General features: G+C 37.3%; 1 long non-coding RNA gene across 1 annotated transcript in view; it reads left to right on the top strand.

Annotated features, from left to right (window-relative positions):
- Nucleotides 1–1,072: 1,072 nt before the first annotated feature.
- LOC307057021 overlaps nucleotides 1,073–13,329 on the top strand; it is a 121,311-nt gene continuing 109,054 nt past the window's right edge. Inside the window, exon 1 of the long non-coding RNA XR_013811041.1 lies at nucleotides 1,073–1,208. This is a non-coding gene — a long non-coding RNA (uncharacterized lncRNA). The remainder of the gene's footprint in view (nucleotides 1,209–13,329) is intronic.

Genomic DNA, 13,329 nt, shown 5'->3' with positions numbered 1-13,329 from the left:
TGCCATGCTCAAGTCTCAGCTCTGGTTCCTGGGGGCAGCCATATCTGATGATTGATTGTTGTGGGGTACATTCCTTAATGTGGGACATCTTTGTAGGATCATCTCCTTCTTGAGGGATCTCTGTGGCATTCTCTGAGACTACTGTTTCAGCTGTATCTCATTTCAAATTCTACCTTTACTCAGTCTAGCTTCCCTTGCTCCTTCAAACAGCACTTCTGTTTTCAAGAGCACTTCTGATAAACCTCCTTCATGCAAATTCCAGGTGAACTTTACCTAGAACAGTATGGTGTATTTATATACCTAAATTTCTAAGAAAGGCAGCTCCTGAAGCCTCCTTTATTCTGATAACCTCCCTAAGCAGTTTCGTGTATATAATGCTTAATGTAGGAGATCCTTATATTCTACACAAAATAAGAGGAATTCAAAATTCACAGGAAGCAATTTCATAGAGAGGGAACAAAGACCACATGAGAAAGTGAAAGAAAGATGAGGAAACCCGGTAAATGTGGGAGGAGTAGATTTCCTGTTGAAACTGGTGAAGGGATTGAGTTTTGCACCCAGGTTGACAAGGAGGAAAGAAAGTAGGCATATATATATATATATAGGAGTCACACAGACAGGATCTGTGGTTCCCCCCCATCAGAACTTCTACAGGTCTTTGAAATTGGAACTTTGAGAGGCAGAAATATCCATGGCAGATATCAGATTATAAAATACATTAGGTGTATCAAGTTGTATTCTTTTAGAGTTGAATTTGTTTTCACACTAGTATCTCTTCCTAAATGCATTTTTTAAAGTTTTCTTTTTAATTTTTAAAACTATTAGGCTGTGCCATGTCTTAGTTGTGGCACGTGGGCTTCTTAGCTTGCTGTATGCATTTGGGATCTAGTTCCCCGACCAGGGTTCAAACCCGGGACCCCTGCAATGGGAGCTTGGAGTCTTACCCACTGGACCACCAGGGAAGTCCCACTAAATGCACTTTTGAAAAATTATTTGGTGCTGTTATTTTGATTTATCAGCCTTGAGGTCATACTTGACTTTGCTTTCTCTCAAAGGCTATATCCAATACGTCTGGAAACCTCACTGGCTCTACCTTCAAAGTATATTCAGAATTCAGGAAGTTCCTCGGGCAAAAAGGAATATGAGACCAGCCATAAACCTGGATCTACATCAAGAAATGAAGAGTACGGGAAGTGGAGTAAAACAAGGTAATATAAAATTAATTTTTCTTATTTTAGTTCCTTCAAGAGATAACTATCTAAAGCAAAAACTGTAGTAATGTATTATATATTTATTGCAAATGTAAACATAAGTCTGACAAAAGCAGATGTGAGGGAGCAATTGGGCATATACTATTTTTTTCAGTACTTTTATTGAAGTATAGTTGATTTACAATGTTGTGTTAATTTCTGCTGTACAGCAAAGTGACTAAGTTATACATATACATTGTATATATTCTTTTTAAAATATTGGGCATATACTATTTTAAGGTCCTTACACACTACATTTGAAGTGATGTAATATGGTTTTAAGGTAGATCTTGATTAATTAAACATATATTTTAAAACATATAGCAACCACAGACCTTTTTATAAAAAGGTAAAAGCCCACAGTAGAAATAAACTAGAATAAAAACAACACTCTGAATTCAAAGAAGGCAGAAAAAGGAAAAAAGAAACAAAGAATGGATAAAACATTAGAAAACAGCTAGCAAGAAGGAGTTTGATCTAACCATGGAATAATTATATTAAATGTAAATGAAATAAACACACCATCTAAAAGCCTAGAATGCCAGATTGGCTAAGAAAGCAAGATTCAACTATATGCTGTTTCCAAGAAACCCATTTTTTTTTAACACTTTTTTTTTAAATGAATTTATTTATTTTTATTTTATTTATGGCCGCGTTGGGTCTTTGTTGCTGCGTGCAGGCTTTTCTCTAGTTGTGGCGAGCGGGGGCTATTCTTCGTTGTGGTGCACGGGCTTCTCATTGCGGTGGCTTCTCTTATTGTGGAGCATGGGCTCTAGGCACGCGGACTTCAGTAGTTGTGGCACGCAGGCTCAGTAGTTGTGGCTCGCAGGCTCTAGAGCACAGGCTCAGTAGTTGTGGCGCGTGGGCTTAGTTGGTCTGTGGCATGTGGGATCTTCCTGGACCAGGGCTCGAACCGGTGTCCCCTGCATTGGCAGGCGGATTCTTAACCACTGCACCACCAAGGAAGCACAGAAACCCATTCTAAATATAGAACACAGATAAGTTAAAAGTAAAGAGATGGGAAAATATATACTATGAAAATACTAATCAAAAGAAAGCTGAGTAGTTATGTTTATAACTGACAAAGTAGACTTTAGAATAATAAGTATTACCAGAGATAAAGTGGAGCATTACATAATGATAAAAAGGTCAATTCTCCAGGAAAACATTATAATCCTACATGTGTATGTATCTAGCAACAGACCTTCAAAATACATAAAGTAAAAATTGATAGAAAGGAAAAAATTCACAGTTATGGTTGGAGATCAACACTCCTCTCTCAGCAATTGATAGGACAAATAGAAAGTATGTTCAGGATACAAAAGACCTAAACATTATTCACAACTTGACTTAATTAGTAATTGCAGGACACTCCACCCAACAACTGTAGAATAGACATTGTTTTCCAGTTCAAAAGGAACATTCACTAAGATAGACCATCTTCTTTTTTACCAGTGTTTTTTCATTTTTTTGCATTTTATTTAATTTATTTTTTTTACACAGCAGGTTCTTATTAGTTATCCATTTTATACATGTTAGTGTATCCATGTCAATCCCAATCTCCCAATTCATCACACCACACTCCCACCCCGACCCCCCCACCCGCCGCTTTCCCCCCTTGGTGTCCATACGTTTGTTCTCTATATCACTGTCTCAATTTCTACCCTGCAAGCCAGTTCACCTGTACCATTTTTCTAGGTTCCACGTATATGAGTTAATATACAATATTTGTTTTTCTCTTTCTGACTTCCTTCACTCTGTATGACAGTCTCTAGATCCATCCACGTCTCAACAAATGACCCAATTTCGTTCTCTTTTATGGCTAATATTCCATTGTATATATGGACCACATCTTCCTTATCCATTCATCTGTCAATGGGCATTTAGGTTGCTCCCATGACCTGGCTATTGTAAATAGTGCTGCAGTGAACATTGTGGTACATGACTCTTTTTGAATTATGGTTTTCTCAGGGTATATGCCCAGTAGTGGGATTGCTGGCTTGTATGGTAGTTCTATTTTTAGTTTTTTAAGGAGCCTCCACACTATTCTCCATAGTGGCTGTATCAATTTACATTCCAACCAACAGTGCAAGAGTGTTCCCTTTTCTCCACACTCTCCAGCATTTATTGTTTGCAGATTTTTTGATGATGGCCATTCTGACTGGTGTGACGTGATACCTTATTGTAGTTTTGATTTGCAGTTCTCTAATGATTAATGACGTTGAGCATTCTTTCATGTGTTTGTTGGCAATCTGTATATCTTCTTTGGAGAAATGTCTATTTAGGTCTTTGGCCCATTTTTGGATTGGGTTGTTTGTTTTTTTTGATATTGAGCTGCATGAGTTGCTTGTATGTTTTGGAGATTAATCCTTTGTCAGTTGCTTCATTTGCAAATATTTTCTCCCATTCTGAGGGTTGTCTTTTCATCTTCTTTGTAGTTTCCTTTGCTTTGCAAAAGCTTTTAAGTTTCATTAGGTCCCATTTTTTTATTTTTGGTTTTATTTCCATTACTCTAAGAGGTGGGTCAATAAAGATCTTGCTGTGATTTATGTCAAAGAGTGTTCTACCGGGCTTCCCTGGTGGCGCAGTGGTTGAGAGTCTGCCTGCCGATGCAGGGGACACGGGTTTGTGCCCCGGTCCAGGAAATCCCACATGCTGTGGAGTGGCTGGACCCATGAGCCATGGCCACTGAGCCTGCACGTCTGGAGCCTGTGCTCCGCAACGGGAGAGGCCACAACAGTGAGAGGCCCGCATACTGCAAAAAAAAAAGAGTGTTCTTCCTATGTTTTCCTCTAAGAGTTTTATACTGTCCAGTCTTACATTTAGGTCTCTAATCCATTTTGAGTTTATTTTTGTGTATGGTGTTAGGGAGTGTTCTAATTTCATTCATTTACATGTAGCTGTCCAGTTTTCACAGCACCACTTATTGAAGAGACTGTCTTTTCTTCAGTGTATATCCTTGCCTCCTTTGTCATAGATTAATTAACCGTAGGTGCATGTGTTTATCTCTGGGCTTTCTATCCTGTTCCATTGATCTATATTTCTGTTTTTGTCCCAGTACCATACTCTCTTGATTACTGTAGCTTTGTAGTATAGTCTGAAGTCAGGAAGTCTGATTCCTCCAGCTCCATTTTTTTCCCTCAAGACTGCTTTGGCTATTCGGGATCTTTTGTGTCTCCATACAAATTTTAAGATTTTTTGTTCTATTTCTGTAAAAAATGCCATTGGTAATTTGATAGGGATTACATTGAATCTGCAGATTGCTTTGTGTAGTATAGTCATTTTCACAATGTTCATTCTTCCAATCCAAGAACGTGGTATATCTCTCCATTGTTTGTATCATCTTTAATTTCTTTCATCAATGTCATATAGTTTTCTGCATACAGGTCTTTTGTCTCCCTAGGTAGGTTTAATCCTAGGTATTTTATTCTTTTTGTTGCAATGGTTAATTCGGAGTGCTTCCTTAATTTCTCTCTCACATTTTTCATCATTAGTGTTTAGGAATGCAAGAGATTTCTGTGCATTAATTTTGTACCCTGCTACTTTACCAAATTCATTGATTTGCTCTAGTAGTTTTCTGGTGGCATCTTTAGGATTCTCTAAGTATAGTATCATGTCATCTGCAAACTGACAGTTTTACTTCTTCTTTTCCAATTTTTATTACTTTTATTTCTGTTTCTTCTCTAATTGCCATGGCTAGGACTTCCAAAACTATGTTGACTAATAGTGGTGAGAGTGGACATCCTTGTCTTATTCCTGATCTTAGAGGAAATGGTTTCAGTTTTTCACCATTGAGAATGATGTTTGCTGTGGGTTTGTTGTATATGGCCTTTATTATGTTGAGGTAGGTTCCCTCTATGCCCACTTTCTAGAGAGTTTTTATCATAAGTGGGTGTTGAATTTTGTCAAAAGCTGTTTCTGCATCTATTGAGATGATCATATGGTTTTTATTCTTCAGTTTGTTAACATGGTGTATCACATTGGTTGATTTGACTATATTGAAGAATCCTTGCATCCCTGGGATAAATCCCACTTGATCATGGTGTATGATCCTTTTAATGTGTTGTTGGATTCTGTTTGCTAGTATTTTATTCAGGATTTTTGCATCTATATTCATCAGTAATATTGGTCTGTAATTTTCTTTTTTTTTGTAGTATCTTTGTCTGGTTTTGGTATCAGGGTGATGGTGGCCTCATAGAATGAGTTTGGGAGTGTTCCTTCTCTGCAATTTTTGGAAGAGTTTGAGAAGGATAGGTGTTAGCTCTTCTCTAAATGTTTGATAGAATTCACCTGTGAAGCCATCTGGTTCTGGACTTTTGTTTGTTGGAATGTTTTTAATCACAGTTTCAATTTCATTACCTGTGATTGGTCTGTTCATATTTTCTATTTCTTCTTGGTTCATTTGTAGAAGGTTATACCTTTCTAAGGATATGTCCATTTCTTCCAGGTTGTCCATTTTATTGGCATACAGTTACTAATAGTAGTCTCTTAGAATGATTTGTATTTCTGCGGTGTCTGTTGTAACTTCCTTTACATTTCTAATTTTATTGATCTGAATCCTCTCCCTCTTTCTTGATGAGTCTGGCTAATGGTTTATCTATTTAGTTTATCTTCTCAAAGAACCAGCTTTTAGTTTTATTGATCTTTGCTATTGTTTTCTTTGTTTCTATTTCATTTATTTCTGCTCTGATCTTTATGGTTTCTTTCCTTCTGCTAACTTTGGGTTTTGTTTGTTCTTCTTTCTCTAGTTCCTTTAGGTGTAAGGTTAGATTGTTTATTTGAGATGTTTCTTGTTTCTTGAGGTAGGCTTGTATTGCTATAGACTTGCCTATTAGAACTGCTTTTGCTGCATCCCATAGGTTTTGGATCATCGTGTTTTCATTGTCATTTGTCTCTAGGTAGTTATTTATTTCCTCTTTGATTTCTTCAGTGATTTCTTGGTTATTTACTAACGCATTGTTTAGCCTCAATGTGTTTGTGTTTTTTACATTTTTTCCCCCTGTAATTTACTTCTAATCTCACAGCGTTGTGGTTGGAAAAGATGCTTGATATGATTTCAGTTTTCTTAAATTTACCAAGGCTTGATTTTTGGCCCAAGAGGTGATCTATCCTGGAGAATGTTCTGTGCGCACTTGAGAAGAAAGTGTTATCTGCTGTTTTTGGATGGAATGTCCTATAAATATCAATTAAATCTATCTGGTCTATTGTGTCATTGAAAGCTTTGGTTTCCTTATTAATTTTCATTTTGGATGATCTGTCTATTGGTGTAAGTGAGGTGTTAAATTCCCCCACTATTATTGTGTTATTGTCGATTTCCTGTTTTAGAGCTGTTAGCAGTTGCCTTATGTATTAAGGTGCTCCTTTGTTGGGTGCATATATATTTATAATTGTTATGTCTTCTTCTTGAATTGATCCCTTGATCATTATGTAGTGTCCTTTCTTGTGTCTTGTAACATTCTTTATTTTAAAGTCTATTTTATCTGATATGAGTATTGCTACTCTAGCTTTCTTCTGATTTCCATTTGCATGGAATATCTTTTCCAGCCCCTCACTTTCAGTCTGTATGTGTCCCTAGGTCTGAAGTGAGTCTCTTGTAAACAGCATATATACGGGTCTTGTTTTTGTATCCATACAGTGAGCCTGTGTCTTTTGGTTGGAGCATTTAATCCATTCACGTTTAAGGTAATTATCTATATGTATGTTCCTATGACAATTTTCTTAATTGTTTCGAGTTTGTTTTTGTAGGTCCTTTTCTTCTCTTCTTTCCCACTTAGAGAAGTTCCTTTATCATTTGTTGTAGAGCTGGTTTGGTGGTTCTGAATTCTCTTAGCTTTTGCTTGTGTGAAAAGCTTTTGATTTCTCCATCAAATCTGAATGAGATCCTTGCCAGGTAGAGTAATCCTGGATGTAGGGTCTTCCCTTTCATCACTTTTAATATGTCATGCCACTCCCTTCTGGCTTGTAGAGTTTCTGCTGAGAAATCACCTGTTAACCTTATGGGAATTCCCTTGTATGTATTTGTCATTTTTCCCTTGCTGCTTTCAATAATTTTTCTTTAATTTTTGTAAATTTGATTACTATGTGTCTCAGCATGTTTCCCCTTTGGTTTATCCTTTCTGACACTCTCTGCTCTTCCTGGACTGTTCCTATTTCCTTTCCCATGTTAGGAAAGTTTTCAACTATAATCTCTTCAAATATTTTCTCTGGCCCTTTCTCTCTCTCTTCTCCTTCTGGGACCCCTATAATGTGTATGTTGCTGCTTTCAGTGATGTCCCAGAGGTCTCTTAGGTTGTCTTCATTTCTTTTCATTCTTTTTTCTTTAGTCTGTTCCACAGCAGCGAATTCCACCATTCTGTCTTCCAGGTCACTTATCCATTCTTCTGCCTCAGTTATTCTGCTATTTATTCCTTCTAGTGTTGTTTTCATTTCACTTATTATATTGTTCATCTCTGTTTGTTTGTTCTTTATTTATTCTTGTTCTTTGTTAAACATTTCTTACATCTGCTTGATCTTTGTCTCCATTCTTTTTCCGATGTCTTGGATCATCTTCACTATCATTATTCTGAATCTTTTTCTGGAAGGTTGCCTTTTTCTGTTAGGTTGCCTCTCTCCACTTCCTTTAGTTGTTTTTCTGGGGTTTTATCTTGTTCCTTCATCTGTAACAAGGTCCTCTGCCTTTTCATTTTGTCTGTCTTTCTGTGAACGTGGTTTTCATTCCACAGGCTGTAGATCTGTAGTTCGTATTGCATCTGCTGTCTGCCCTCTGGTGGATGAGTCTACCTCCAAGGTAGATCATCTTCTGGGTCATACAACCTTAATACATTTAAATGAATTGAAATTGTATAAAGTATGTTTGGGATTTTAACAGAATTAAAGTAGAAATCACGAACAGAAAGATATCTAGAAAGTTCCTAAATAGTAGAAAATAAAACTAATTATTTCTAAATAACCCATGGGTCAAAAGAGGCAATCACAGAGGAAATTAGGAATCATTTTGAATTCAATGAAAACAATACACAGCACATCAATTTATGGGATACAACTGAAGCAGTGCTTAGAGGGAAATATATAGAATTAAATGCTTATATTATAAAGTATTTTCAGAATTTAACTGTTTCTCAGTTCTATTTATGATCTGTCACTCTTTCTCACCTGGATTATTGTAAAGCCTCCTAATTTATTTCCTTGCTTCTACCCTTGTCCACTACAGTATGGTCTTAGCAGAGCAGCCAGAGTAAGGGTAATTCATTTAATCCTATCAGGTGACCTACCTCAACATAATAAAGGACATATATGACAAACCTACAGCCAACATCGTTCTCAATGGTAAAAAACTGAAACCATTTCCTGTAAGATCAGGAGCAAGACAAGGTTGCCCACTCTCACCGCTATTATTCAACATAGTTTTGGAAGTTTTAGCCATGGCAATCTGAAAACAAAAAGAAATAAAAGGAATCCAAATCAGAAAAGAAGAAGTAAAACTGTCACTCTTTGCAGATGATATGATAATTATATATGGAGAATCCTAAAGATGCTACCAGAAAACACTAGAGCTGATCAATGAATTTGGTAAAGTAGCAGGATACAAAATTAATGCACAGAAATCTCTTGTATTCCTATACACTAATGATGAAAAATGTGAAAGAGAAATTAAGGAAACACTCCCATTTACCACTGCAACACAAAGAATAAAATACCTAGAAATAAACCTACCTAGGGAGAAAAAAGACCTGTATGCAGAACACTGTAAGACACTGATGAAAGAAATTAAAGATGATACAAACAGATGGAGAGATATACCACTTTCTTGGATTGGAAGAATCAACATTGTGAAAATGACTGTACTACCCAAAGCAATCTACATATTCAGTGCAATCCCTATGAAACTACCAATGGCATTTTTCACAGAACTGAAACACAATTCACAATTTGTATGAAAACACAAAAGACCCTGAATAGCCAAATCAGTCTTTTTTTTTTTTTTTAGTAAATTTATTTATTTATTTATTTTTATTTGGCTGTGTTGGGTCTTTGTTACTGTGTGCAGGCTTTCTCTAGTTGCAGTGAGCAGGGACTACTCTTTGTTGCAGTGCATGGGCTTCTCATTGTCATGGCTTGTTGCAGAGCACAGACTCTAAGTGTGAAGTCTTCAGTAGTTGTGGCATGTGCGCTCAGTAGTTGTGGCATGTGGGCTCAGTAGTTGTGGCTTGCAGGCATTAGAGCTCAGCCTGTGGTGCACGGGCTTAGTTGCTCCGCGGCATGTGGGATCTTCCTGGGCCAGGGCTCGTACCTGTGTCCCTTGCATTGGCAGGCAGATTCTTAACCACTGTGCCACCAGGGAAGCCCAGCCAAAGCAATCTTGAGAAGAGAGAAAAATGCAGCTGGAGGAATCAGGCTCCTGGACTTAAGACTATACTACAAAGCTACAGTAATCAAGAGAGTATGGTACTGGCACATAAACAGAAATATAGATCAATGGAACAGGTTAGAAAGCCCAGAGATAAACCCATGCACATATGGTCACCTTATCTTTGATAAAGGAGGCAAGAGTATACAATGGAGAAAAGGGAGTCTCTTCAATAAGTGGTGCTGGGAAAACTGGACTGCTACATGTAAAAGAATGAAATTAGAACACTGCCTAACACCATACACAAAAATAAACTCAAAATGGATTAAAGACCTAAATGTAAGGGCAGACACTATAAAACGCTTACAGGAAAACATAAGCAGAACACTCTATGACATAAATCATAACAAGGTCCTTTTGACTCACCTCCTAGAGAAATGGAAATAAAAACAAAAATAAACAAATGGGACCTAATGAAACTTCAAAGCTCTTGCACAGCAAAGGAAACCGTAAACAAGATGAAAAGACATCCCTCAGATATGGAGAAAATATTTGTAAATGAAGCAACTGACAAAGGATTAATCTCCAAAATATACATGCAGCTCAGTATCAAGAAAACAAACAACCCAATCCAAAAATGGGCAGAAGACCTAAATAGACATTTCTCCAAAGAAGATATAGAGACTGCCAACAAACACATGAAAGGATGCTCAACATCACTAATCATTAGCAGAATGCAAATCAAAACTACAATGAGGTATCACCTCACACCCGTCAGAATGGCCATCCTCTAAAAATCTACAAACAATAAATGCTGGAGAGGGTGTGGAGAAAAGGGAACCCTCTTGCACTGTTGGTGGGAATGTAAATTGATACAGCCACTATGGAGAACAGTATGGAGGTTCCTTAAAAAACTAAAAATAGAACTACCATATGACCCAGCAATCCCACTACTGGGTATATACCCTGAGAAAACCATAATTCAAAAGGAGTCATGTACCACAATGTTCATTGCAGCACTATTTACAATAGCCAGGACTTGAAAGCAACCTAAGTGTCCATCAACAGATGAATGGATAAAGAAGATGTGGCACATATATACAGTGGAATATTAGCCATTAAAAGAAGTGAAAATGAACTCTTTGTAGTAAGGTGGATCGACCTAGAGTCTGTCATACAGAGTGAAGGAAGTCAGAGAGAGAAAAACAAATACTGTATGCTAACACGTATATATGGAATCTAAAAAAAAAAAAAAAGTTCTGATGAACCTAGGTACAGGACAGGAATAAAGAAGGTGACCTAGAGAGTGGACTTGACGACACAGGGAGGAGGAAGTGTAAGCTGGGACAAAGTGAGAGACTGGCATGGACATATATACACTACCAAATGTAAAGTAGATAGCTAGTGGGAAGCAGACACATAGCACAGGGAAATCAGCTGGGTGCTTTGTCACCACCTAGAGGGGTGGCATAAGGAGGGTGGGGGGGAGACAGAAAAGGGAGAAGATATATGTATATGTATAGCTGATTCACTTTGTTATACAGCAGAAACTAACACACCATTGTAAAGCAATTATATTCCAAGAAAGATGTTAAAAAAAAATCCTGTCAGATCATGTCACTCTCAAAATCTTACATTGGCTCTCCATTTTTCTCAGTGTAAACATCAAAGACCTTATGAGGCCAACTTGACCCTATATGTTTTGGCTTCCATTATCTCTTTGACCTTATCTCCTGTTTCTACCCCCTCACTCACTCCATTCAGCCACACAGTCTCCTTCCTTGCTTTAAGCTCATCAAGCACATTCCTGCCTTGGGCCTATTCACCGGCTGTTCCTCTGTCTAGAACAGTCTTTCCTCTGAAAGCTACTTCGTTAACTCCCTCACCTCCTTTAAAGCTTTGCTTAAGTATGCTTTTCTCAGTGAGGGCTATCCTGACCATCCCATTTAAAATGACAACCTGCCTCTGTCATTCGCATAGCTCCATACTTGCCCTATTTTTTTTAATAGCATTTATCACTTTCTGTTATATCATTTTTTATCATCTGTGTCCTCCCACTAAACTATAGGCTCCTTGAGGACAGTGATTTTCATTTTGTCCTGGTGTTCTCTTTTTCGGTTTCTTTTTTTATTCTGGTGTATCACAAACAGCCAAAACAGTGCAGGGGACATAGTATGCACTAAATAAGTGTTTGAGGCACTAAAGGAAGGAGACAAGAGAAGGGATGAATAGGGTGAGGTGGGACGGGGTGAAGATTAAGGGGAAGAGAAATCTTTCCCAATAAAATTTTGGTGACGTTTAATGATAGGTACTGTATTTGAAGTTTTGTTGCATTGAACTCCATACTTCTAGTTACAGAATATATGATTACTTTCAAAAATTCAGTACCCCACCTTTTTTCTTTTAATACTTGTTTATTTTTGTGATAAGCCCTTAGAAGTCTTTTTATTGCAATTTTCATATTTCTTCCTAATTTTCTACAGGATTTGGTCAGATTTCTGGCTTCTCAATTCTAGTATTTATATGAGTCAACATGGGATTAATAATGGGGATGGGGGTTGGCAGCATGTATGCCTACATGTCCTGGAGATTATCTGTCAATGTACATATTTATATTTAGTCTAAGAAGGAGACCTATATTCTGAAAGGTGTTTTATGTCTCAAAGTTTAAAATGTTCATTGGCTGTTCATAAGACAATTTAGAGGTTAAGAAGGTATGCCTTAGAATCAGACTGAGTATGACTCCTGGTTCTGCCTTTTACTAGCTGTGCAATTATAAGCATGTGATTTAACATTCTAAGCCTCTGTTTCCTGTATAAAATGGGGATGCTAATACTAACCTTGGTGGTTCTTTATAAGCCCAAAAAGAGGTGACACATGTACAAGGCATGGCAGAGCATAAGAGACTTAGTAAGTATTCAAGTGACAGTTATTACAATTATTAATATTTATGAAATCCCATTTTGAATCAGTTATTTAAAACTCAAAATGGTTTCCCTTTACAATGTTATCCATACTGGATGAATTAATTCTCAGACCATATTAGAGAACAGATAGAAAGTTAGTAAATATAAATTACGTTCTACACCTAGATTGACTACATAAAATTGTCTTAATAAAAAAGAATTGAATTCTCATGGAGGGGGGATGGAATATCTCTCTTCATTACCTACTCATGCACTGAACTTATTATTTTCCATCACCTTTTGTTGCCAGCTACTAGGTATGTATAGGTGGTAATTTCCTTCAGGAAAATATACGCAGATTCATGAAATCCTCTCACACCGAAGCTCTAAGTGAAATACCAAGACATCCCCCCCTACCCCAGTGCCCACCGCCTAACATGTCAGATGGTAGCCTTTTAGACCTCCTCACCTCCTAACATTGGAAATAGTTCCATGGCTTTAGCAAAGCCTACACACAGGGATATTTCTCAGATTCAAGCTGGTTTCCCCTGATAATTTTCTACTGACAATATTTTTACTACTACTAATTTTCTGCCTACCTCCATCTTTATCCACATGAGAGAATTCAGCTTTAATTTCTCACCCAAGTTAAATGTCTCCAAGAAAGTAATACACTTTTTTACTGGCATCAGTGGGGTAAGAAGCAAGGGCCAATGACAGCAAAAAAAGAGTGAAACGCCAATACTCCTTCCCTGCTAAAAGCCCTAAAAGATAAATTATCCTCGTAGAATTATGGAATCTAGGTTCTGAAGTTCACCACACTTCC

This window comes from Hyperoodon ampullatus (genome assembly GCF_949752795.1).
Source record: "Hyperoodon ampullatus genome assembly, chromosome: 8".
In the NCBI taxonomy this organism is placed as follows: Eukaryota; Metazoa; Chordata; class Mammalia; order Artiodactyla; family Ziphiidae; genus Hyperoodon; species Hyperoodon ampullatus.
Note: the sequence above shows the minus strand (reverse complement) of the source record. Positions and strands in the feature narration are given on the sequence as shown.